This window comes from Oryctolagus cuniculus, chromosome 17, assembly GCF_964237555.1.
Source record: "Oryctolagus cuniculus chromosome 17, mOryCun1.1, whole genome shotgun sequence".
Taxonomy (NCBI): Eukaryota; Metazoa; Chordata; class Mammalia; order Lagomorpha; family Leporidae; genus Oryctolagus; species Oryctolagus cuniculus.
The window spans coordinates 41300447-41325000 of NC_091448.1; the positions used below are offsets into that span (position 1 = coordinate 41300447).

At 48.2% G+C, this 24554-nt stretch overlaps 1 protein-coding gene and 1 long non-coding RNA gene across 2 annotated transcripts in view; one reads left to right on the plus strand and one right to left on the minus strand.

The window, feature by feature from the left end:
* MYO1D (myosin ID) overlaps nt 1-24554 on the plus strand; it is a 340304-nt gene that overhangs the window by 57676 nt on the left and 258074 nt on the right. The gene's annotated exons all lie outside the window — the stretch shown is intronic.
* Nucleotides 1669-19746, minus strand: LOC138846168 (uncharacterized). The gene is made up of 3 exons (XR_011383597.1): nt 19636-19746; nt 11341-11461; nt 1669-1908 (listed from the first exon to the last, which is right to left on the minus strand). It is a non-coding gene; the product is annotated as an uncharacterized lncRNA (long non-coding RNA).

The window sequence follows — 24554 nt, forward strand, 5'->3', positions numbered from 1 at the left end:
TTCATCCATATTGTCACAAGTGCCGAGATTTCTTTCTTTTCGAAGACTTACTAGTATGCCACTGTGTGTGCCACTTTTCCTCACCCATCCATCAGCAGACGCTCAGGGTGGCTTCTCTATCTCGGCAGTTGTGAATGATATCGCAGTGAACACGGAAGTGCAGATATCTTTACCAGATAGAGAGTTTACTTCCCTGGGATATATATACTCAAAAGCAGAACTGCTGGATCATATGCTAGTTCTACTTGCAAGTTTCAGTGGAGCCTCCGTGCTCTTGTCCATCATGGCCGTGCCAGTTTGCGTTGCTGCTGACAGTGTACGAGGGTTCCCTTTGCTCTGCGTCTTCCCCCTACCTCTTTAAAGAGAAAACCGCTCTTCCTGTTGCCTTGCTGAACAGTGGCCCTGTTTTGATCCCCCACTCCCCTCTGCTCCCACCCAGCCCCAGCTGGGATAGGACTTACTCCAAAGCCAAGCAGCCCGTGTTTTAACGACAGCCTGCAGCTAGGTTCCAAAAGCTTAGCTCAGCCAGTGTTCAGCACCACGCATGTCATGTGGGTTCACATTTAGGCTCAGCTGCTAACTGGCTGTGTAACCTGAAGCAGGTCACTGGAGGCTTGCTGTCCCTCACTGTTCTGCTCTGTTTATGTTATTTCCCGTATTGTGTCCTTTAGAAAAATAAAAACAGTTCATCCACCTCAAGTGCTGAGAATAGTGTCCAGCTCACACTCGGAGCTCCATGAGCGGTAGCCATTATCGTCATTCTATTAGAAATTTGGAAGCAGGAAACCAAACGACCGGAAGTGTTCCTATGGGAACTAAAGGTGAGGCATGAGGAGCCGGAGCAGTGGTCAGCGGTCGCTCCTGTGGGCAGCACTGCTCTCTAAGGAGTCTGAGAGCAGGACGGCCATTCCTGCAGAGAGGTCCACATGTGTGTGTCAACACGTGTGAAGTCAGTGTGGACGGCACCTGCTGGAGAGAATCATGGCAGAGGGCCACAGCAGACACGGCTGCATACAAGGCAGAAACCATCGTCTGCCAAGGGAGGGGGTGACCTGTGTGGGAGGAGAGAGACAGACTGGGACATAGCCCTTCCGTCCTAGATCCTGCGGTTCCTACCCTGGGGCTCCTGTATCTCTTCACAGCCAGCTTCCCTGCACACAACCCAGCTGACACAGCCCTCCTGTCTTCAACCAGAGTAGCCACACACACACCAAACCCCATGAAACTGACTTCGGCATGATGAAGGATTAGTGCTGTGTCACTTCGGGTTGCTTTTCGCCATGTCATGTTTTCCTGCGGTGCGATTGTGTCCACAGCAGACACTTTCAGGATGAGTGAATAACCAGTCACCATCACTTTCCAGCAGCTGCTGGCTTTCCTGCTTGTAGGCTGAAAGCTTTCCAGGTATGTCCTTCCTCGTAGTCATCATCTTCCTCTTCCTCCTTCTCCTCCTCCCCTCCCCCTTCTCCCCTCCTCCTTTCTCTCTTTCTCCTCCTCCTCCCTCTTCCTCCTTCCTCCTCCCCCCTTCTTCCTCCTTCTTCTTCCCCAGTTTAAGGAAAAATCAAGGAAAAGGTAACCACAACTTCCCTGGTAGAATTCTCTTTTTATTCTGGTTGAGCTTTTAAGTTTGTTTGGTTTTTTCAAACTAAAAATAAAAACTTCATGTGATTTTTTTTTAAAGGTTTTATTTACTGAAAGGCTGAGTTACAGACAAAGGGAGGGAGAGAAAGGTCTTCCATCCACTGGAACTTCCAACAGCTGGAGTTGGGCTGATCTGAAGCCAGGAGCCAGGAGTTTCTTCTGGGTCTCCCACACAGGTGCAGGGGCCCAAGGACTTGGGCCATCTTCCACTGCTTTCCCAGGCCATAGCAGAGATCTGGATTGGAAGAGGAGCAGCTGGAACACAAACTGACACCCATATGCGATGTCAGTGCTGCACGTAGAGGCTTAGCTTACTATGCCACAACACCAGCCCCACTTCATGCAATTTTATAGCTGGAGAGAATGTTAAAGATTTCCTGGCCTCATCATCTCTTTCAGAAATAGAGCTGGAGCCCAGGGTTGCTTTGCAGTCTCAGGCTCCTGTCATACTCACAAGGAGTCTGGGCAAGTGGTATGATGCCCTCACTTAGGGGTGAGGACATGGGCTCGGAGATGAGCTCCTCATGCACAAGTGATGGAGGAAGGTCTTTCTGACTTCAAAGTATGTGTTACAGTGTTCCCTTGGGCTCTGAAACCCACCTAGAGAGGAGGGAGGCTTGTACTTTGTACTCCTTTCCTCCGTTGGTCTTGGTTTCAGTGATTGTTCTAGAAAAGAAGGCAGGAACCTTCCTGTCCCACTGTCGATCTGTGAGCTGCAAGGGTCTTCAGTCGTCCGTCTAGCACCTGCCCGCGTAGCAGCGTGGCCTCAGCTCAGGGTACCACTGCCTGCTCAGCGTGCAGGGGCCTTCATGTGGGGCTACCCCTCCATGGGGCAGCAGAGACCCGGTGTTGAACCTTGGCATAATTAAGATTTGTTTACAGCATAGTTTTAGGATGGAGGTGAGGTTAAGTGCACTGCCACTAGAGATAAAGTGCTTGGGTGAATCTCAGCTCCTCCGTGGAATGCTTGCATGACCTTGGGCAAGCTCTCACTGCCTCTGGGAGTCTCCATTTCTGTATCTGTAATTAAAGAGCTCTCGGGGGAATAAGGTTGTTGTGAAGATTAAGTGATAATGTACCTCTGCTTTTCTCCATGGTGCCTGGTGGGGTACCACTCCACAGATGCTGGTTCTTGTTATGCGCTTTGAAAATGGTTCTAAGAGAAAACAGGGAGGCGTAACCTTGGCTTTTCTACTAGAATTCTTTAATTTTCATTAATTTTCAAAAGTTCTTGAACTGCAAGCAAGTAATAACTTTTCAGGCCTTTATAGCTGGGAAGGATCACTTTCCTTGAAAGTGGCAATAATTCCTGTGTGTTGCCAACAAAACCAGTTTTAAACTGCAGTCATTTCATGCAATGGGAAATGTTAGTTTGAAAGTGCACAAAGTGCAAAGTGCGTATACATTCTTTGGCTGTAATGAAGAAAGGTAAAACTGCACCCTTGTTCCAAGTTGCTTCTTGTTACTAAAGTGTTAAAATAAGGCAGCTGTTGTTTGAAGATGCTTCCATACCTGTATCTTTCAGGACTACATAAAGTTTACATATTTCTATTTGATTTTTTAAAGATTACTTTTATTAATTTGAAATACAATAAAGTGATAGGCAAGGGGATTCACCCCCTAAATGACTATGATGGTCCAGCCTGGGCCAGTCCGAAGCCAGGAGCCTGGAACTCCATCTGGGTCTCCCACATGGGTGGCAAGGACCCAAGCGCTTGGGCCGTCTTCTGATTTTCCAGAAGCGTTCACAGGAAGGGAGCTGGATCCAGCCAGGACTGAAACTGGCACCTTGATACGGGATGCCAGTGTCACAGGCAGTGGCTTAACCCACTGCACCACACCACCAGCCCCAGTTTATACTTTTTTTTTTTGGACAGGCAGAGTGGACAGTGAGAGAGAGAGACAGAGAGAAAGGTCTTCCTTTTGCTGTTGGTTCACTCTCCAATGGCCACCATGGCCAGCGCGCTGCGGCCGGAGCACCGTGCTGATCCGAAGCCAGGAGCCGGGTGCTTATCCTGGTCTCCCATGCGGGTGCAGGACCCAAGCACTTGGGCCATCCTCCACTGCACTCCCGGGCCACAGCAGAGAGCTGGCCTGAAATAGGGGCAACCGGGACAGAATCCGGCGCCCCAACCGGGACTAGAACCCGGTGTGCCAGTGCCGCAAGGCGGAGGATTAGCCTATTGAGCCGCGGCGCCAGCCGTGTATTATCTTTTAATTCTACCTTTATACAAACCCAAATTCCCCTTGTAGTTACTTAATTGTTACATAGATGAATTATGATCATTTTAATTAACCCAAAAGTTTTAACAATGTGGCTTCTCTTGTACCTTGTTTTCTCTTTTTAGTTAAAAATGTCATTTTTTCCTGTTATTAAAAAATCCCCAGAAAGGGATTGTGTTGTATTTGAAGAAGAAAGACCAACTCCTGTTTTTGTAATGTAGAGGGATTAGAGTTTTCATATTGAATTTAAAACTCACATTTAAACTCACTGAATTATTTAAAATTCAGTTTTTATACTAGCTCTGTCAGGGTGGGGGGAAACCCAAAAAATTATTTTTAAAATGTCAAAGGTCAAGTCCTTAGTAATAATGAACATTTCCCGCACCATCTGCTCTGTTCCCGCGGTCCGGAACACCTGTAGTCCTCCCCCTCACCTGTCCTGCTGGGCCCTGCATTTGCCTCAGTGAAGCCTCCCCTAGGCGGGCTGGGTCTCATCTTTAACACTGTTAGCACCTTGCTCCACTCCTAGAGCACCAGTTGGCCTGGGTGGCAATCACTTGGCTATAATTACAAAAAAAAAAAAGTGCCCCTCCCCAGTGGCACCCGCGTTCTGCCAGGCAGGGACCCAGCGCAGGTGTTTTTCACTGTGAGAGCTCCTGGACTGGTGGAAGAGGCTTTGTTTAGGGAGTCTTAGCTCAGAGATACCAAGCAGAATCAACGAACTGCTTCCCACAGGCTTTGAGATCCTGTTAGCTGCTGCTAGGTTATCACGGGTAAAGGATTTTAGTGCTGCAAGCCCAGAAATTTAACTTTATCATTTTTATTATCAGAGTTACTGGTGCTCATCAACAAACTTAACAAGAAACTAATCTGTATGCCAGAATAAAAGTTTTGAATTTCCCGTAGGAAAAGTACCGAAGGACTGGGTGCAGCCGAGGCAGCCAGCGATGAGTAACCAGTACTTCACCACGTGGTACACACAGGTGCAGAAGAGACAGCAAGCACTGAATAGGCAGTACTTCTCCACGTTACCTAGCCCACTGTACAGATCGGTCGGGATCTCAGGCCAGCCCTGGGCAGTGAACCCAGAGCGGAGGTGCTGTGAGTTTTCTGCTTCTCCTTTGCCATGACAGCTTTGTTGGCTACATGTTGTATTTTAAAAATTTTTAATATATTTTTTAAAGCTTGATTTGTTTGTTTGAAAGTCAGAGTTACAGAAAAATTGGGAGGGAGGGAAAGAAGGTGGGAAGGAGAGAGAGAGATCTTCCATTTACTGGTTCACTCCCCAAGTGGCCACAACAGCCAGGGCTAAGCCAGGAGTCAGAAGCTACATCCGGTTCTCCCTCATGGATGGCAGGGGCCCAAGCACTTGTACCATCTTCCACTGCTTTCCCAGGTGCGTTAGCAGGGAGCTGGATTGGAAGTGGAGCAGCCATAACATGAACCGATGCCCACGTGGGATGCTGGCACTACAGGCAGCAGCTTTACTTGCTACACCACAACACCTGCCCCCAGCCACATATTCTATTTGGCAAATCGGTATAGTAGAGGAGCACTGTCTGACGTGAGAAAGAAATAAGCCTCTGTTATGTGGGCCAGGGAGGTTTCAGGGGCTTCTTTGTTTTCCCCAGAATAACATAGTATTATCCTGATGAGTAAAAGAGGAAACTTTCTCTTGGCATATACATGTCCATTCAGAGAATCAGATTACGAGTATGGAGATTGTTTCTGGAGAAAACCTTCCATATTTGCAGCCTTTTTTTTTTTGGTTTCCCTGAGCTTGGACTACCTAAAATAATGGCTGTGCTTTATATCAAAAATTATGAGAACAGGCGCTAACATGAAAATTTAGAACATTTAATTAACACAGGGATTTTTGCAGTACTTTAGAATTAGTATTTGTGATTGTTGTTGACCCTCAAGTTTGGAATGTTTCTTGCACTGTAAGTATTTTGGGGGTTGAAGGGTATCTTCTTAGTGAATAAGGAAAATCTGGGTTGAAATGATCAATTTCTATAAATCAAGGTCTTAAAACTGCTTTTTCCCTACAGTTTATGTAGTCACCAGTTAATCTTTTAGTGGTGCATAATGCAATAAAATGGAACTCTTGTAATATATATTTTCATAAAACATTTTTTTCAACATAATTTGAGCACTTGAATGCCTACTTTCTTCAAGATACTGCTAAGCTCTGCAGTTCTCAGAATTTTCCCATCCATCCCAGAGACTTCCAAGTCGTCACCAAAACTTGTTTCCTGTCATTTGGGGCACACCCTCCCTGGCAGTCACCCGGGTCGTGTGACTGTGTACTCACTACTGGAATTTTTGAGGTCTAGCCACTCCCGAGTCTAACTCAGAAAAACCTCCCACGAGATTCTCCATTCTCTGCCCCCTCCCACAGGCTGGTTTGTGATGCTGAAGGTGACCTTGAGGTCCCACATTGAGGCTAGGAGGCGCCTGTTGGGTCACTGAACCACCTCCTAGAGCAAGGGCCCACTCCCTCTCCCCCTGAGTTTGAGGACTGCTGTAAAGTCACAAATGAGTGTCTTATGTTGAAGCCACTGAAAGTTTGGGGTTTATTTGTTACTGCAATTAACATTACCCCAAGGCAACTTTTAATAGTCAACATGGCACTGCCAGAGTATTTAAAATTTCAAGAATGATTAATTTATGTCTTAATTTAATGCATCCCACTTGTAAACGTGGTTTCATTTAAAGCAGTCTGCTGCTGCTTCTCAGTCTTACTGTCCTTCCCATTCCAGGACTTCTTGTAGCAGCCAGCAAGGCGCTCCTTGTTAGAGGCCTGTCTTTTCCCAGCTTCCTCCCACGCCCTGTCATGGGGGCATATGTCTGTGCTTACCAGTCCAGGGAGCAGTGGGGAGAGAGGAGGAATCAACTGAAGAGGTTCACACAAGGATTTTTTTTTTTTTTTTTTTTGACAGGCAGAGTGGACAGTGAGAGAGAGAGACGGAGAGAAAGGTCTTCCTTTGCCGTTGGTTCACCCTCCAATGGCCGCCGCGGCCAGCGCGCTGCGGCCGGCGCACCGCGCTGATCCGATGGCAGGAGCCAGGAGCCAGGTGCTTTTCCTGGTCTCCCATGGGGTGCAGGGCCCAAGCACCTGGGCCATCCTCCACTGCACTCCCTGGCCACAGCAGAGGGCTGGCCTGGAATAGGGGCAACCGGGACAGAATCCGGCGCCCCAACCGGGACTAGAACCCGGTGTGCCGGCGCCGCTAGGTGGAGGATTAGCCTAGTGAGCCGCAGCGCCAGCCAGGATTTTTTTTTTTTTTTTAATATGACTGACTCGGACTCTGGTCACTTTTCCACCAGGTGCCTCTGCTTTGAGAAACTGGCCAACGTGTGAACCTTAGTCTGTGTTCAGCCTTCTCCCAGTGCCTTGGGCCGGTTCTTTATGATCCTGACCCCTGGCTGTCCTCACCAGCCCCACCTCCTCCTGCTCTGTCAGTGAATGACTGACTCCCTTGGTGCTCTAGTTCATTATTGGTTAAGTGTCGCATGGGTGCACCTGTCTCAACTGGTCTCCATAGCTCCAGTCTTAATACTTCCATGCTGCAGGCAGAATTACTTTCTAAAGTGCAGAGTCAGCACCTCATGCCTCTGTTGTAAGATCTTTCAGCGACTGTCCCTTGATCTTGGGATAAAGCCTAAGTTTCTTGGCATGACTTGCAAGGCATCGACAGCAAGCAGCTCTGTCTTCCCGCTCTTGTCATCTCTCCTTCCTGTTTCCTCTGCTGTCACCCGCGCTCTGCTGCAGCCTCCCTCAACCTCTGGCCATTCTTTGAGTGTGCACTTTGCCCTTTCTTCTGCTTCCCAGCCTTTGTCCCTGCTGTGACCCTTGTGTGGAAGCCTAACCTTTCTCATCCACCCATCGCCACCGTAAATCCTGCCCGTCTAGTTCTGAACTTGGGTGTTGCTTCTGGAAACACCTCCCCAGGCCCTTGCGGTCAGGGTTAAGGGCCCTTGGTCTGCCCTCTGACACCACCCTGCATTAATTCCTGTGCTCTGGTGCTGGCACTGGGCAGCCTCCCCTGCTGGAGGATCACAGACGTGATTACTCTCAGCCCCCAGCACATTGCCAAGTGCAATCCATACTTGTTAGACAAAGGTGTAGGAGGGTGTGTGAGAACCTGGTCTTTTCTAACTTGTCTTAGAGTGGTATTGGAAGATACCCTAAGGAAGACTAGAGTCAGTGCGGAAGTATCTTTCCAAGTGTCGGGAAACCATCAGTGCCAGAGACCATCCACAGGAGAAATGGTGGAGTGCTGGGTCTGTTTTTGAGGTGGAGCGAACGGGATTTGCTGATTGATTGGAAAATGGATCTGAATGACCCCACACTTGTAGGTGACATTTGCATGGAAATTGTTCATGAAAAAGAGTGTTCTGTTCATGTTAAGGCTGCTGCGAGCATTAAATGACATAATGTGCATATGCAGTTCCCACCTGGCCCAGGGACTGGCGTCTTTCAGGGGCTGGACAAACAGTGTGTTCCTGATCATGAGCAGTGACGTGGTGTCTTCTTAGGGCAGGGAAACCGAGTGCTGTTCCTGAGCACAGCTACACAGCAGGGGCCGTTAGTACCCATGTCCTCGGGGCCCTCTGTGGTCCCCTCCCTTGTCCCACATCCTGCGTGGAATCCTGCTGACTGTCTCAGGGTCAAGACCCCTCCCCTCTGCCTTGCTCCTTCACTGGCCGCATTTCTCACTGTCATGCCTCTTTCTGCTTCCAGGATACTCTTTAAATTTTCCCTTTAGAATTTTTTGTTTGTTTGTTTTTACTTTGCTTGTCTGTCTACCGCTATGCATGGCCCCATTGTTTTCCCTTCCTGTGACTTTGGCGTGGGTGGCACAGCAGAGAGAGTTCTGAGCATTTGCTCTACCCTCTGCTGCTGAGTTTGAATCCTGGCACTGTCACCTTGACTCGGGAACTTTCAGCAAGTGCTAGACCTCCCGAGTCCTTGTTTTTGCCACATGCGAACCGGACAGGGAAACTCATAGGGTTGTGAGCAGTGAGTAACTGTTTTTCATTGTGAGTCATGGTCAGACCTGGTAACTTCAGCCACTCAGTTATGTGACTCCAAACTTAACGTCTTTGCTGATTCTTGAATCAATAAGGGTTTTTCTCACCTCTGCTCAGACCTGGGGATGCTTGCCTGGGTCTGATGGCTGACAGGACAGGGCTCCTGGGCTGGGGGAGGCCGCTCCCCTCTGTGCCCAGGGTTAGGCAGGGGGTGAACACCGTCCAGGCTCAGGGCTACACAGCAGAGGAGGGGGATGGTGCAATAAGTGGGGACAGCACACGTGTCTGCCACTGTGCTTGGAATATTTCCTCATCAGACACAAAGAATCAAATGGAAGAATTGGAGTCAGGGAAACCAGGCGGCAGAGACGATGGGGAATCTGACCAGAGAGCGGCTGAGCAGAGGCCTGGGAGACCCCACGGCCGGGCAGGGCCGTGTTCGGTTTCCAGTCTCTGTCCAGCTCCATGGATGGCCTTTCCTGGAGACTGAGGACAGCAGGCAGAGCAGGTTTACCCAGTAGGGTTGTTGTTAACTTGCAGACAGACAGCCCGCTGAGCCTGGGGACATCCTAGTGGGAAGAGTCACAGGGCCGAGGGAGCGGCTGGCCTGGAGGGGAAGCATCACAGTGCTGGTGTCAGGAGGGCAGACGCTCCGCCCACCCCCTCAGCCTACAAAATTATCAAATTACAAACAAAAAAACAAAAAATAACTTCCAAACCAAAACACTTCTACACCTAAGCACGCAGAATTGTGAGAAGTGGACAGTTACTTAAAGGCATATTAATTAAAAGTCATAGACTTACCTTAGAATTCCAAGAAATAATAACCATTTAAAGTAGTGATCCAGAATGCTCATTTTTTTATCCCATCAGTTAGTTTACTGTTTAGGCCAGCATCTCCTGGGGATAATCACTCAGCAGAGCCCAGCCACTGGCACCTCCCTTGAGGCTGTGAACTTCAGGGTCACCCCTAGGGCGCTTTGTGTGTCTGCCCTTCTGCTTCTCCCGCCAGTCGCTCTCCAGCCCTTCCTTCTCCCTCAGCCTTGCTGTCTGCCGGCTCTCCTCTCAGCCCCCTTACCCTTCTCAAGCAAATTCTTATGCAGTCTGCTGTCAGCTGGGTTCCTGGCGCTGGCCACTACCTCCTGCAGGGTTTGCAGGCACCTTGGGCTGCCTCCTGCTCACCTGCACAGGGTCCCAGCATTTTCCCTCCCCCTTTGCCTGCCTTTAGGTACAGGGGAGACATCTGATAGTCTGGGCCTGCCTTGAGGGCAGCTCGAATACAGTGAGTTTTTATTGTGAAAGCTGTGTGGATCCTTAGCCCATCTGACAGTTATAGCTGGGCCTCTTCAATCAAGATGATGCAAACGTCCCAGAGCTTAGCAGGCATGATTGCTGAGCACAGAAGCATAGCACGAGGGCCTCTTACTTTAGAAACAGCCCTATGGGGGCTCAGGAAGCAGGCTCTCTCTTTGACAGGCATGTTGGAAACAGCTCTCAAAATCCACCCTAAATATATATGTACATACATACTTACATACATATGTATTTGTATCTATAGATCCATAGACATACACATATTTACATAAGTAGGGCACTTCAAAAAGCTCATGGAAAATGGGATTAACAGTTTAATTTGGTGTAAAACATTTAGGAAACTTTGCATCCTTTTTCTTATAATACACCTTTTTGAATACCATTCATATGCATGGATGTCAAAAACTTTTTGCACCAAAATAAATTTATCTTTTAATTCTGTTCTTCCCTGAGCTTCTGGAAGCACCTTTCACATTTGTATATAGATAGATATACAAAAATGTGCTGATGGGCACAGACAAAATCCCTGTGTCTCAGTCTGTGCAGCATTCTGTAATGAAATGCCATAAGCTGGCTAGCTTACAAACAGCGAAGTTATTTATCACAGTTGTGGAGTCTGAGAAATTCGAGACCAGGGTGTCAGCATGGTCAGGTTCCGTGAGGGCCATCTTCTGGGTTGCGAAGTGCTCCCTGCATGGTTCTTTCTGTGGTGGTCGGGGAGCGACCCACTTCCCCAGCTGCTGCCTGGAAGGGCCCTGATCGCATCCAGCACTCCAGCCTCATTATTTGGTCCCCTCTCCAAAGCCCACCTCCAAATACCATCACTTTGGTGGCTGGATTTCAGCATAGAACTTTGGGGACACAAACATTCCAAGGCAGGCCCTGGAGGCTGTGGAATAAGGTTTGGTGGAGGCTTCTGCCTGGCACTGCACTTGCACAATTTACGTTTGGGTCGCTGATACGCAGTGGTTTCAGTTACCTGCAGGTCAGCCGTAGTCTGAAGATGCTAAATGAAAAGTGCTGCATGCCCGAGTCCCAGGTTGGAATCCTGTGCCTCCTTGCTCTGTCCCACCTGGGATGTGAACAGCCCCTTTGTCCAGCATGTACACAGTGTGTGCCACCCACCTGTCAGTCGCTTAGCATCTGTCAGATCCGCTGTGGTGACATCGCAGTGCTTGGGTTCCAGGAACCTGTACGTAACAGCCTTACGTGACATCTGGAGCTGATGTCATCCTCCTCAGCGTGTCTAAGATAAGATAAGATAAGATAAGATAAGAAAAGAAAAGAAGGTGAGTGTAGTTCAGGGAGATATTGGGGGTGTGGGGGAAACGACCTTGCAGTATATTATAATTATCTTATTATTAGTTATTATTAATCTCTTAGTGCACCTGATTTATAAATTAAACTATCGGAGGAACAAAACATAGACTATAGAGTAGGTACTATGTGTGGTTTCAGGCAGTCATCGGGAGTCAGGGAACACATACCCCGTGGATAGAGGAGCACTGTTGAATAATCTTTAAAATTTTAAGAGAAGTGTGCTGTTCTGTGACTCATCCATCCTGCTTCAAGGAATACACCTCCCAGAAGCATTTGGGTATGTGTTAGCAAGCAGGTGAGTAAAAGGGTGTTAGTGATAACATTGTTTATTGTAACAACAGCAACATTAACCCTAGGAGCAACCTAGAAGTCCATAGGTGGGGGCAGGTACATCAGTTATCACACATCTGCTCTGCTTTAGAACAACTAGGCCTGCAGATATGCTACTGTAAAGGATTGCCCGTGTTCTGATTAAGGCAGGTTTGCTACAGTTATACCCAAAGCCCAAATTTCAGTGACTTCAGGCAAGAAAAGTTTATTCCTCACCAAATCCCCTGTTCATCTGGGAGATTCCAAGCAGCGGCAAAGCAGGCAGGCAGCTCCCGGCTTCCGGCGCTACCATCCCAAGCACAGGGCTTCCCTCGCCAGCAGGTGCACACCAGCCTCTCTGCCTTGGCCCAGATGTGTGCGTCCCACAGCCGGTGGCCGGAACCGATGACTAGGCCCTGGCTAACTGCAGGAAGGGGTGGAGCTACGAGGGGACAGATGGCCCCGGCTTTGCTGTGGGATAAAAGACGTATGAATAAAAGCCGCATAGCTCAGATTATGTGCTGTATATCTTATGGAGCATTTATCTAAAGATATACATATTACATGAATTATTTCAAAAGTAAATATACATACATGGGGTATGGGCATTCAAAGTTTCCTGAAAGGACGTTTATGAAGTTTTTTGTTTTTGTTTTTGTTTTTGTTTTTTTTGACAGGTAGAGTTATAGACAGTGGGAGAGACAGAGAGAAAAGTCTCCTTCCTTCTATTGGTTCACTCCCCAAATGGCCGCTATGGCCGGCATGCTGCGCTGATCTGAAGCCAGGAGCCAGGTGCTTCTTCCTGGTCTCCCATGCAGGAGCAGGGGCCCAAGCACCTGGGCCATCCTCCACTGCCCTCCCGGGCCACAGCAGAGAGCTGGAGTAGAAGAGGAGCAACTGGGACTAGAACCCGGCACCTATATGGGATGCTGGCGCTGCAGGCGGAGGATTAACCAAGTGAGCCACGACGCTGGCCCCACATTTATGAAGTTGTTGATAGTAGGAACTCCTAGAGAGCAAGACTAAAGGTGGCTTAGTATTTTCATCATTATTTTTTATATTTTCTACATACTAATGGAATATTAAAACAGTCTCAAATACTGTAATGTAGTCTTCACCTCCTATTAGCATGCATCACAATTCTTGTATATTAATTTTTGTGGGCTTTTTCAGTCTGATTTAAATTGACTCTGAAATCCTCCATGCCACTGTTAATTTACCTTCAGTGAAATTAAGTTGTAGCCCTCTCTGTGACTGTGTCTGTGATCTCTGGGGATCAGTGAGCATCTCAAACCCACCTCTATTTGTATTTCCTTGTGCTGTCTCGTTAAGCCCTGCATGTTGCCAGCTTTATAAAGTAGGAAATGCCATTCAGCATTGACTGCCCCACTCCTTTCCTGGGCAGGCAAAGCAGTAAATCATTCATTCACAGTGAACCAGCAAGGGACTAGCTAGCGTCCCCTGGCAGCCAAACAGCCCGTGCACTGTGGAAATGCAGTAATGTGTTAGACTCCTTATTCCTCAGAGAAGTATTTAAACAATGCATTAATCTCTTCAGGCATTCAAAATATGAAGATCTGCTTTTTTTTATTTAAGATTTTTTATTTATTTAAGAGGTAGGTTACAGAGAGAGGAGCAGACAGAGAGAAAGGTCTTCCTTCTGCTGGTTCACTCCCCAAATGGCCCCAATGGCTAGAGCTGTGCCGATCTGAAGCCAGGAGCCAGGAGCTTCTGGTCTCCAGTGCAGATACAGGAGCCCAAGGACTAGGGCCATCTCCTACTGCTTTCCTAGGCCATTAGCAGAGAGTGGAATTAGAAGAAGAGCAGCCTGGACTCAAACCAGTTCCTGTATGGGATACTGGCGCCACAGGTGGAAGCTTAGCCCACTGTGTCACTGCGCCAGCCCCCAGAGATTCACTTTTACAGGTTAATGTACTCTTTCTACAAAGCCAGACATTCTAATTTGCAAATGGGATATATACTAAATGTACGTAACTCTAATGGAAGAATGAACAACACGACAGCTTAGGGGCCATGGGATAAAGGTTATTGTTCTAAATCATGAACTTCTGCCTCGCATCAAACCCAGGAGGGCAGTTTAATCCTCGTGTTGCACAGGCCTGAGACTAAAGAGAGTACAGGGCCTGAGACTTACGGTTTGTGCTGTGTGTCTCCCCGGGAGGGTTTCTGGAACCCCAGGGAAGAGCACGGGGTCTGGGAAAAGCTCTGCAGATGCCAGGCGGGGGCTCCTGCAGCAGCCCAGCCCTGCCCTGCCCTGCTCCTGGTTAGGCCGCTTCCTGAATATCAGCTTCTGAGGTCAGTACTTTTTCTCGAGAATTCTTCTGGTTTTGAGGTTATTTCTTTGTGTCTTACATGTAAATGTTGTCTAATTTACGGTTTTATTGCCTGTTTGGTTAGTCATCTCTGCAAATAGCGCACTTTGCCGTCAGTTTTGACTCCAAGACCAGGCTTAGTGTTGAGGAAATCAGAGGTCCGAGTGGAGTCCAGGATGAGCTCTTGGTCTTCATTGCCCTGGACAAGTTTCCACCTCCTAACTGGGGTGACCGTGACTGGACGTGTGTCTGTGTCTTGTAGGGACAGAGGAGTCGGTGATGTTTGGTTTACAAAGGATTAGGCCTAGAATTGAATTAGGACTATAAACAAATACTGTACATGTTCCTCCCGTGGTGTTTCAGTCTGTTCAGGCTCCTGATACAGAGGCCCTTGGGCTGGTCTCCAACAAGCCACAGCAATTTACTGCTCACAGTTCTGGGGGCTGCTCAGTCCAAGATCAAGGCCCCGGAAGAGTGTGCCTGCAGAGGGCTCACTTCTCCTAAGTGCTGCCTCCACACGGCAGAGGGGACCAGCCCGCACCCTTGGGTTTTTCATGTAGGGGTCCTTACCCCTTTTTATGGGTAGAGACTGATAATGTTATCACCCAAAGGGTCCCCCCCCCCATCCTCAGCAGATTCTGTTTCAGTGTATTAAGGGGATGGGACATAGTCACAGGATAGCACCTAATTTAGCTATTAATGCTAAATTAAACATTGCAAGATGGGCTTTATTGAAAATGAAAATGCTGTAAGCATGTAACAGTTAACAAATGTTTATATAGTCTTTGATTTTTCACTTGCTTTTGGGTTAGAGTTGATATATTGTCCTTAAATGTTGCCCTCTGTAACATGGTACTAGCAGTGACTGATCCCCAGCTTGTGTCCCACGTGGCCTCAACACAAGAGCTTGACAGCATCCAAGCTGGTCTGTACTTTGTTGACAAAATGAGTTCACTGATCTGGCTCTTGCCTGTCCCCATGATGCTGCAAAACCCTCAAAACGCCGTTCCCATGCTCATCACAGAGCAAGCCCCAAACAGCTTACAGCCTGGGACACCTGGAGTAACACTGTTCTTGGAGAATAAACTGTGGAAACCAGTGTGGAAACACCCAGGAGCTTAACAGGGTTGTGGGCGAGTGCCTTGGTGCCGCTTCCATTAGCTGGCAGGTCAGCTGCAGAGATGACGATTGTCCTGAGACCACGTCAGGCTAGCGGTGCCCAGGGAGGCCGTACAGAGATGGGACTTGCACTGTTTCTCAAAGCATGATCAGCTGCTTCCAGGAGAAGTGGGATCAATTGTATTAGTAATGACAGTCTCTTGCGTAAGCCCCGTGGTGAACATCAACATTGGTGATACGCATTAGTAAGAATAAATACTGAGATGTAGTGCTGGACCAGTCTGTGCCATCAGCCTTTGCACAGGGAACTCCCTTTTTAATGTTCTTTTTAAAAAAAAAAATATTAAAAACTTGAAAACCAAAGGTCTTTGTTCTTTGGGATCAGCACAGTTTTCCTGGTAGTTACTGTGCTTGCGCTGGTTCTCTGTAAGGGGGATGGTCCATAAGCGTTCCTTTAAGAGCTCTGTTTTGCAGATGTTGTTTTGTAATCTGGAAGCAATCCCTGCCAGGCAAGTGTAGTTTATATTGCGTCACTTCCTTTGCAAAAGAATTGACTGCAGGGTCCTTGGGGTTGGGTCATTTTTTTCCCCATTGTTCTACACACTGTGTGTTATCTATTTATGGTGTTAGAGCTCTGATTAGTCATGACCAGAAATTACATGAGAATTATTATTATCACACCTGGCAGCTAGCAGTGCAATAGATTGTATACAGCTTAGATTTTTTTCCCCCTCAAACCAATTTTATTGGTTTCCAATGTTAGTCCCATTTGGATGATGTTCCTGAAAAATCCATTTTTTTCCAGCTTCTCTCGAAAAAATCAGAAGTTCTGGCATAACGTGGGCCACAGTTGGGAACAGAGCCGCCTGCAGTGTGGCAGCTGCCCCGTCCGTCCCGGCACAGGCGCGTCACGGTCCCTGCTGTGCCCGAGTGGACCTCAGTCCTTTCCCTTTCACTTGCATGCGTTCTCCACCTGGCTTCCGTGGGCTTCTTAGGTTGGTGACAGGAATGGCGTGATTTGCCCACCAGACCTCAAAGGCTGGAAGGAAAACTCCAGCCTTTCCTGTGTGCTTGTGTGTGTGTGCGCGCACGTGCACCTGCATGCACACATGTGTAATGTGAGAGTGAGACAAATAGGAAATGTGTTGACAGTGTGGAATCCTCCGGGTGAGGGCTGTGGAGGAACTTTTTAAAAATGGTCTTCTGACAGCTTCGAAGCTTGAAATTACTTCAACATGAAAATTATTTTTGAAAGTCACAGCTCTCAACCACAGATTTTCAACAGTGAGAAAGATTTCTCCTCAAGTGATTTATTTTTTAGTCAGAAATGGAGGAAAGGGAAAATTTAAAGCCAACCTAACTGATCCCATGTTTTACAAGTTATTTTGCAGGAAAAAAAAACCATTTTCTTGTAGCTGATATTAAGAATAAAATGTGGAAAAATAGTTTTGTGTACATTAACAACTGAACAGTTTGCCTTCAGCTGTGGATGCCCTGACATAATAGTGTATAAACGAATGTGTTGCTTCTCCGTATGTAAAGGAGAGGACCTTATTAACAAAGTAGATAGGTGTGTGCCGATGGGTAGGCACCCATGTGGTAGGTGCTTTAAACAAGCAGCCTTTCTGTCAGCAAAGCACAGACTTGAGCTGTTTGTCCTTCTGTGATGATGGATTTGTGCCAGTTCATTCCCATGGGGCCTGACCTCCCTTGAAATCAATGCTGCGTGTCTCAGGACAAAGGCTCGAGTCCTCGCAGCCTCGATGGCAAACAAAGACAAGGATGCAACTCCTTCTCCTTCTTTTTCCTAATAATCTAAACCATGGGTATTTATCCAAGATTCAGATGGCAGGGGCCCCTTTCAGTTGGCTGCAGTGTCCTTTGACATGACACCTGTCATTCTTGGAGAGCTTCTCTACCTTTTGGCTCATTAAGATATTCCCAGTGCAGGCGTTGTGGCATAAGCAGGTAAAGCTATCGCCTGCAGTGCTGGCATCCATATGGGCACTGGTTTGAGTCCCAGCTGCTGCACTTACAATCCAGCTCCCTTCTAATGGCCTAGGAAAAGCAGCAGAAGATGGCCCAGTGTTTGGGGTCCTGTACCCACATGAGAGACCCGGAGGAAACTCCTGTCTTCAGCCTGGCCCAGTCCTGGCTGTTAGGGTCACTTGGGAAGTAATCCAGTGTCTGTCTCACTCTCCCTCTCTCTAACTCTGCCTTTCAAATGAATAACATAAAAATATTTTTTTCTAAAAAAAAAAAAAAAAAAAGATATTCCAGGCTCATCTCATGCTTTCCCTATCCTGGTAGGGGAATCAGTCCTTTCTCCAAAAGTCCTCGGTTCCTTTAGGGGGACTGTGGCATATAGGGGTCAAGATCTGGGAGGCGGGATGGTTCTTACAGCTGGCATGTCACTGCTTTCAACGTTCACAGTGCAAGCAGCCAGTGGATGTGTGCACGTGCACGTGTCTACCTGATTCTTTGTGTATGAGCTGTCATGAGTTCATGCTGTCACCTCCCACCTCAGTCCAACACCAAAACGCTTCTTTCAGCTTTCCCTCTTCCATATTTGTAACTTCCTTCTGAAGCAGGGAAAACCTGGCTTTCGTTGTCCTCCATGTGTTCGCTTATCTTCTGCATCCTCCCGTTTGTGACTAGTGCATCATGACACTAGCTACCTCCTAGAGGAATGAAACATCCTAGCCACCTCCTAGCACCCCCAGCCACACCCCTAGCTCGCTCCCAGTGCGCCAGCCCGGTCCTCAGCCATGGTTTTGCCAAAGACACTGGCCATGCTGGCCAGATGCTTGGTTTTTACACACTCAGATGAATTATAAGCAAAAACTTGAGACAGTGTTTCCTGTAATTTTAAAAGAAGAACATTAATATTTCCATTTGCTCAGTCCCCTTGTCTAATTTCAGTCCTTATCCACAGAGGCTGATGGAGCTTCTTTAAGTACAGATGTGGAAACGAGGCCACACAGCAGTAGGCGGAGCTTGCCTTTCGTGGCTGTGAGACTGTGGGCTAGCATACGTGGAGAGCAAGTGCTTGTGGCCCTGGCACTGAGGTTAAGCGCAAGGACAGCCATTTTGTGAGGTCAGCATCCCTCACCAACGCCTGCAGCTTGCCCGCGGTGGTGCCTGGGCCAAGCTCAGACGCAAAGCAAATACCCCCGGCATTGGTCGGCAATTGGCAACCAATCCACCTACAAAAATTCCTTTCTCAGTGTGATCTAGCAATAAAGAAAAAGGTTTAATTTCTGCTAGAAGAACTCGGGGAAAACGTTGGGGAAATTATTTGTTTTTTCCATTTCCTAGTGTAGTTGATCTGTTTTCAGTTTTTGACTGTCTTCTTTGCCACCACATTCTTCTTTTCTTAGCTCACTTCCTGATGTCTGGTACTCCTGAGCAGAGACAGCACTCGGGTATTTTCATAAGTGGAAAAGGACTGGCTGGCCGGATAAGCGGAGGATGCGGTTATCCTGGTTGCATTTGTTCTTTGGACTGTGTTGACTTCTGTCATCTGAACGTGGGCCCATTTCATACTTTGAGATTTTAGTAATGAGTTGTTCAATGGTTCCAGGTGTCTCCTTCCTTCATAAAAACTCCCCTGGGTCCCACAGCCACGTACTAGGAATAAGTAAAAATAAAAAGGAATCTGGCTCACGGCATCTCAGGAGACTTGATTACAATAGAGGAAAACGGCAACATCTCAAGCATCATTCATAGATTAAGTACTGCAGAGTTGTAGTCGTTGATGCCTTTCACCTTTTTAAAAAGATTTATTTATTTATTTAAGGGGGGGGCAGAATATCTCCCATCCACTGATTGATTCCTGAAATGGCCACAACAACCAGGTCTGGGCCAGGAGCCAGGAGCTCCATCCTCATCTCCCACAGACACTCAAGCCATCAGCTGTTGCCTTCCCAGGTGCATTAGGAGGGAGCTGGATCAAAAATAGAGCATCTGGGACTCACACCAGGCAGGATGTTAGCATTGTGAGTGACAGCTTAACCCACTGTGCCACATGCTTGTCCCTCTTCCACCTTTCACGTCTTCTTTAAAGACCTCCACATTGAGCTCCCCTCTTACCACAATTACTGTGTGCCAACGCGGCTCCAGTGAGTAGCTTCTGAGGTTTCACACGGGGGTGCCGTCCCACATTGGCACCGGGGAGTTAGAGCATCCCCGGGTCAGCCCTGGGAAAGTTCCGTGTGCCTCCTGACAATCCTGCATCCCAATGGTGAGCGCACCAGCAGCCCAGCGTGTGCAGTCCCCAAGCATGGCTGCCCCCAAGGCAGAAGTCCAGCATGACTGGGAAGGGAGGCCCTCCACTCACCTTATAACTGAAAAGACCTCAGATGTCCTTAGAAGTCTGTCCATGCACACTCTTCTCAAGCCGCGAGAGAATGCTGACGGTGAGCAGTGTCAGGATAGTGCTAAATGTGGAAAGCAGCAGGAGCTTCCTGTGAGGAAATGTGGGTTTCTTTAGGATGCTACAGACTTCCGGCTCGGAGAGCCAAGGAAAGAGACAGGGCAGTGGCCATTCATTCTTTCAGTGATTGTCTTCACTGGTTTTCCGGCTCTGCTCAGTTCTGTGGTGGGTGTTGGTTCACCTGCACAGACGCAAAAGCTGAACCCATGACTTGGGAGCCTCTGGGAAACCAGATCCATCCCTCGGTGGAGACAGAGCCCCTTCCCAGGCCGTGAGGGCTTTGCTTTGTCCTTCTGGTTCCTCCCAACTGGGGTTAAGTGATCGACTTCAGTAAATGGTGATTTCCACCTGAGCTCTAAACGAGGCATGCAGCGTAACAACGGAGGGTTTGGGAGGATTTTTCTACTCATACTTGGTAAGTTTAGGATTAGCAACGTATGTGAAAAGCATCCAACACAGTTCTAGGCACAGAGTAGATACACGGTAAGTATTAATTTCATGTGACCTGCTCATTGAGCTTGAAACAGATGTTGTTACAGTAAACTGAAATGGAAATGATCTGTTCTTGACCTTACCCGTTTATCTCCCTTTGACATCTCCCGTCACGGTGAGCACCCGGCCTGTCCCCCAAAAGCTGCTGATAGGGCTACCTGAAGATTTGCAGTGTCACCTGGGAAATCCTCACTTCAGCAGCATCAATGCTGACAAGTTCACTATGTGTTGGGATAGGGAGCTCCAGTTTTTACAAAGTAGTGCTGTTATATGGATAAGGTTTTCCGTCACTTATTAAAAAATGGCAGGTGTGCTGACAGGCCCCCTGTCATCCAGCGACCCTACCCCCGCTGGAATACCCCAGGGCCCTGGGAGGTGAGGAGGCTTCCTCCCTGCATAGGAGGGATGCGAATCCTAAAGCTGCCCTGCTTAGCTCAAGTCCCCCAACGTCCGCGAGACTGACTTCTTGGCCACCTTTGAAGAGGGTTCTCTGCTGTAGGTCAAGCAGTTCATACTGTTACTTAACATGCCTGATTGCCGTGCATTTGTGTGAGCTTGTGTTTCAACCAGTGGGGTTTCTCCTTGGCTCAGGCAGAGCACAGTTAGCTACTTCCCCACGCAGACCAGGTAGCCAAATGGTTCCCATATTGAGAGATCATTTTTAAGTGGAATAGATACATAAAACTGAACCTCATGTTAGGGAAATTATAGTATTGATTCCAGGAGAAAACTGCAGTTGTCATTGTATTATTGATAGGAAAGTTTCGTTCTTGGGTTCTGGTCCAGCTCCTTGTGCCTGTCCTTTCTGGGTGCTTGGTATGCCATACTATATATGCCTCTGTGATGTACACACGCGCTGACACGGGAAAGGGGGCAGCACCTTCCCTGGATTCTTTTAATCAAATGCCTGAATCTTAATTGACAGTCTTTTTCTGAGGAAAACTGTTATGTTTGTTTCTATTTTCTTTAACCAGGAAGGTAGCTTGATGTGGTGAAATTCCTCAGTAAAAAAAAATTTAAATCAGAACCCAGATAGCTCCCATCTCTTTAGTGCATGCGGTTCCTATGCAGCTCCTGACAAGTGAGGGCCGCTGTGCTCCTGGTGTGCTCTGTGCTGTCCTCCGTGTAGTCCGTGTTGTATTGTAGAAACAGAGAAAGATTTTTTTTTAAGATTTTATTTATTTATTTATTTGAGACATAGAGTTACAGACAAGGAGAGGGAGAGACAGAGAGAAAGGTCTTCCTTCTGTTGGTTTACTCCCCAGATGGTTGCAATGGCTGGAGCAGTGCCAATCCAAAGCCAGGAGCCAGGTGCTTCTTCCAGGTCTCCCACATGGGTGCAGGGGCCCAAGCACCTTGGTCATCTTCTACTGCTTTCCCAGGCCATAGCAGAGAGCTGTATTGGAAGAGGAGCAGCCAGGACTAGAACCAGTGTCCACATGGGATGCCGGCAGCACAGGTGAAGGATTAATCTGCGCCACAGCACCAGCCCCAGAGAAAGATCTTCTGTCTGCTGGTTCGCTTCCCAAATGGCTGCAATGGATGGAGCTAAGCCAAGCCAAAGCCAGGATCCAGGAGCTTTTTCCAGGTCGCCCACATGGGTGCAGGGGCCCAAGGACTTGGCCAGCTTCTTCTGCTTTCCCAGACCATAGAAGAGAGCTGGATCAGAAAAGGAGCAAGTGGGACTCAAACCAGCACCCATATGGGATGCTGCTGCCATGGGCAGAAGCTTAGCCTACTATGCCTCAGTGCCCTCTCCCCCAGCACACCGCCTCATAAATTCTACGTCTACTCTGAGAGCCTACCTACTTCTCTCTTCCTCCACCCACTGCTCTCCATTGTTTCCCGGGAATAGTACAGAAGCCTCCTGGCTTCCTTGTACTCTGCAGCCAGAGGGAACTTTCACAAAAAGCAAAGGTGATCAGTTTTTTAAACTCTGCCCTTGAGATTCAGCCTGCAAGCTCTACGATGCCAGCAAGGCCTTGGGGCTCCATACGCTCCTCGTTCAGCGTGGCCTCTGCTGTCCCCTGAGCCCTTCACCCTACTCTGAACCCCTCAGCACTTTCCTGTTGCTCCACCAGGGCAGCGCCCATTCTATTGCATTTCAGGCCCCATCAGCGCTCTCCTCCTTCCCCAGGCCCAGGGTAGACAAGGGGCTGTTCTTTATTACTCTTCCCATGGCTCATGGTGCTTGGAACAAGTGCTCATTAAAGGAATGAGGGAATGACTACACATAAAGTGAGAAACATCCATAAGAACATTTCAAAGACATCTCTCCCTGGGCTGGTGCCAGTAGTAGAGGCTAAGCCTCTGCCTGCGGCACCGGTATCCCACATTGGCGCCAGTTCGAGTCCCGGCTGCTCCTCCTCTGATCCAGCTCTCTGCTATGGCCTGGGAAAGCAGTAGAAATCCTTGGGCCCCTGCACCCATGTGGGAGACCCGGAAGAAGCTCCTGGCTCCTGGTTCCTGGCTTCAGATTGGCCCAGCTCTGGCTGTTGTAGCTATTTGGGGAGTGAACCAGAGGATAGAAGGCCTTTCTCTCTGTGTCTCCCTGTCTCTGTCTGTAACTCTAATTCAAATAAATAAATAAATAAATAAAGTCTTTACAAAACTAGTCCTTCTCAGGGCTGGTGTTGTGGCATAGCAGATAGAACTGCTGCTGTGAACTGTGATGCCAGCTTCCCATATGGGCACCAGTTTGTGTCCTGGATGCTCCACTTCCAATCCAGCTCTCTGCTAATGGCCGAGGAAGAGCAGCGGAATACAGCCCAAGTATTTGGGCCTGTGCACCTATGTAGGAGATCTGGATAAAAATCCTGGCTCCTGACTTCTGCCTGGCCTAACCCTGGCTGTTGAGGCCATTTGGGGAGTGAGCCAGCAGACAGAAGATCTCTCTGTCCCTCCCTCTCTGTGTAACTCTACCTTTCAAATAAAATCTTTAAAAAAAAAAAAGTATCCACAAAGCATTCTTTGACAGAGGATTTCAAAAACTTTGTGGAAAATGGAGTGTTGGTGTACAAAATTATTTTGGAAATCCACACATAGTTTTTTTTTTTCCCAGAATACATATTTTATGTGAATTTTGTAAAGACCCCACTTATTTTGAAAAAGTAAGCAATACTTAGAATGGATCTATCAAAAATGGGACTTCTTTCACTGTGGAAAGTGAAAAGGTAAAAGGGATTTAGCCAGGCGTTTCCCGACTGTACTCCTAGCACAGCATGGTTGCTGCCCACATGAACAGAAGATGCTCTGGGAGAGGAAAAGCAGGAGAGGAGCTCAGAGCATCAGGACAGCCGCCGCAGGGCCCTCACTCACTTCTACTGAGGGCTGCTGGCTTCTGAGGGCCTCATGGACAGCTGGAAGGGTACTCTGCAGACGCGGTGTCACATTCACTCTGCTCCCAGAAGCCCCTGCTGTGGGGTCAACTAGAAAGACAGCTCGGACGCAGCCCTCAGACATGGAGCCTGAGTGGAGGCAGGACGCACCCTGCCGTTCTGGATGACTTACTCATCAAGGTGTTGCTCGTGATAAAAACAGGACTTAGCAAGACTGTGCCCTTAGCACGCATCCACGGTGTGTAGAGCCCTGAGATGGCATCTCTCATTTCCTGTAGTGATCCTGGGAGGGGGGTACTGCCAGCCTTCCACCTTCGAGGTGCGGAGAGGTTACTCAACCACAGAACTGGTCACAGCTAACCCGCCAACAGGCTGCAGAGCCCCCGGCTTCATCCCTGCACCCTTCCCTGTGTTCTCCATGGTCCCGGGAATACCCACACATCTATGCTACCCCGGGAGGCTGTGCTGGTGCTTCTTGAATGTTCTCTGCCAAGTCGTGCATTTTAGTCTTCAGTGTGTTGATAAGAGGTCACCAGAAAGACTCCTGGTGCAGATGACCTTAAGGCAGTGTAAGTCACAACATAGCTAGAACTGCCTACATGGAGACTGCAGGACCTCATAAAGAATTCAGGCACCAAGCAGCATAGCATCGGGAGCTTTCTTTGAGCCTTCCCACTCCTAAAGTTGGATGAGGTGTCCTCCCCTGAGCTCCTTCCCCATGGCATTCTTGCCCTCTTTGATGTTGCCTGAGATATTTTCTGAAACAGTGTGATTGCATGTGGCGGGGTGGAGGGAGGGATTGGAACAAGAGGAAAATGATGAATAAAAAACACCCAAGTTTTAAACCCTGGTTCATTGTGCTTACTATGTGGCATTGTCTATGTCAGCCTTCAAGTGCAGAATGATAATACCGTGCCTTAATCTGTGGACTCTAGCCCTTGGCCTGGCGCCTGGCACGTGGGCACGTCACAGTTACTCAGATGTTCATGAACG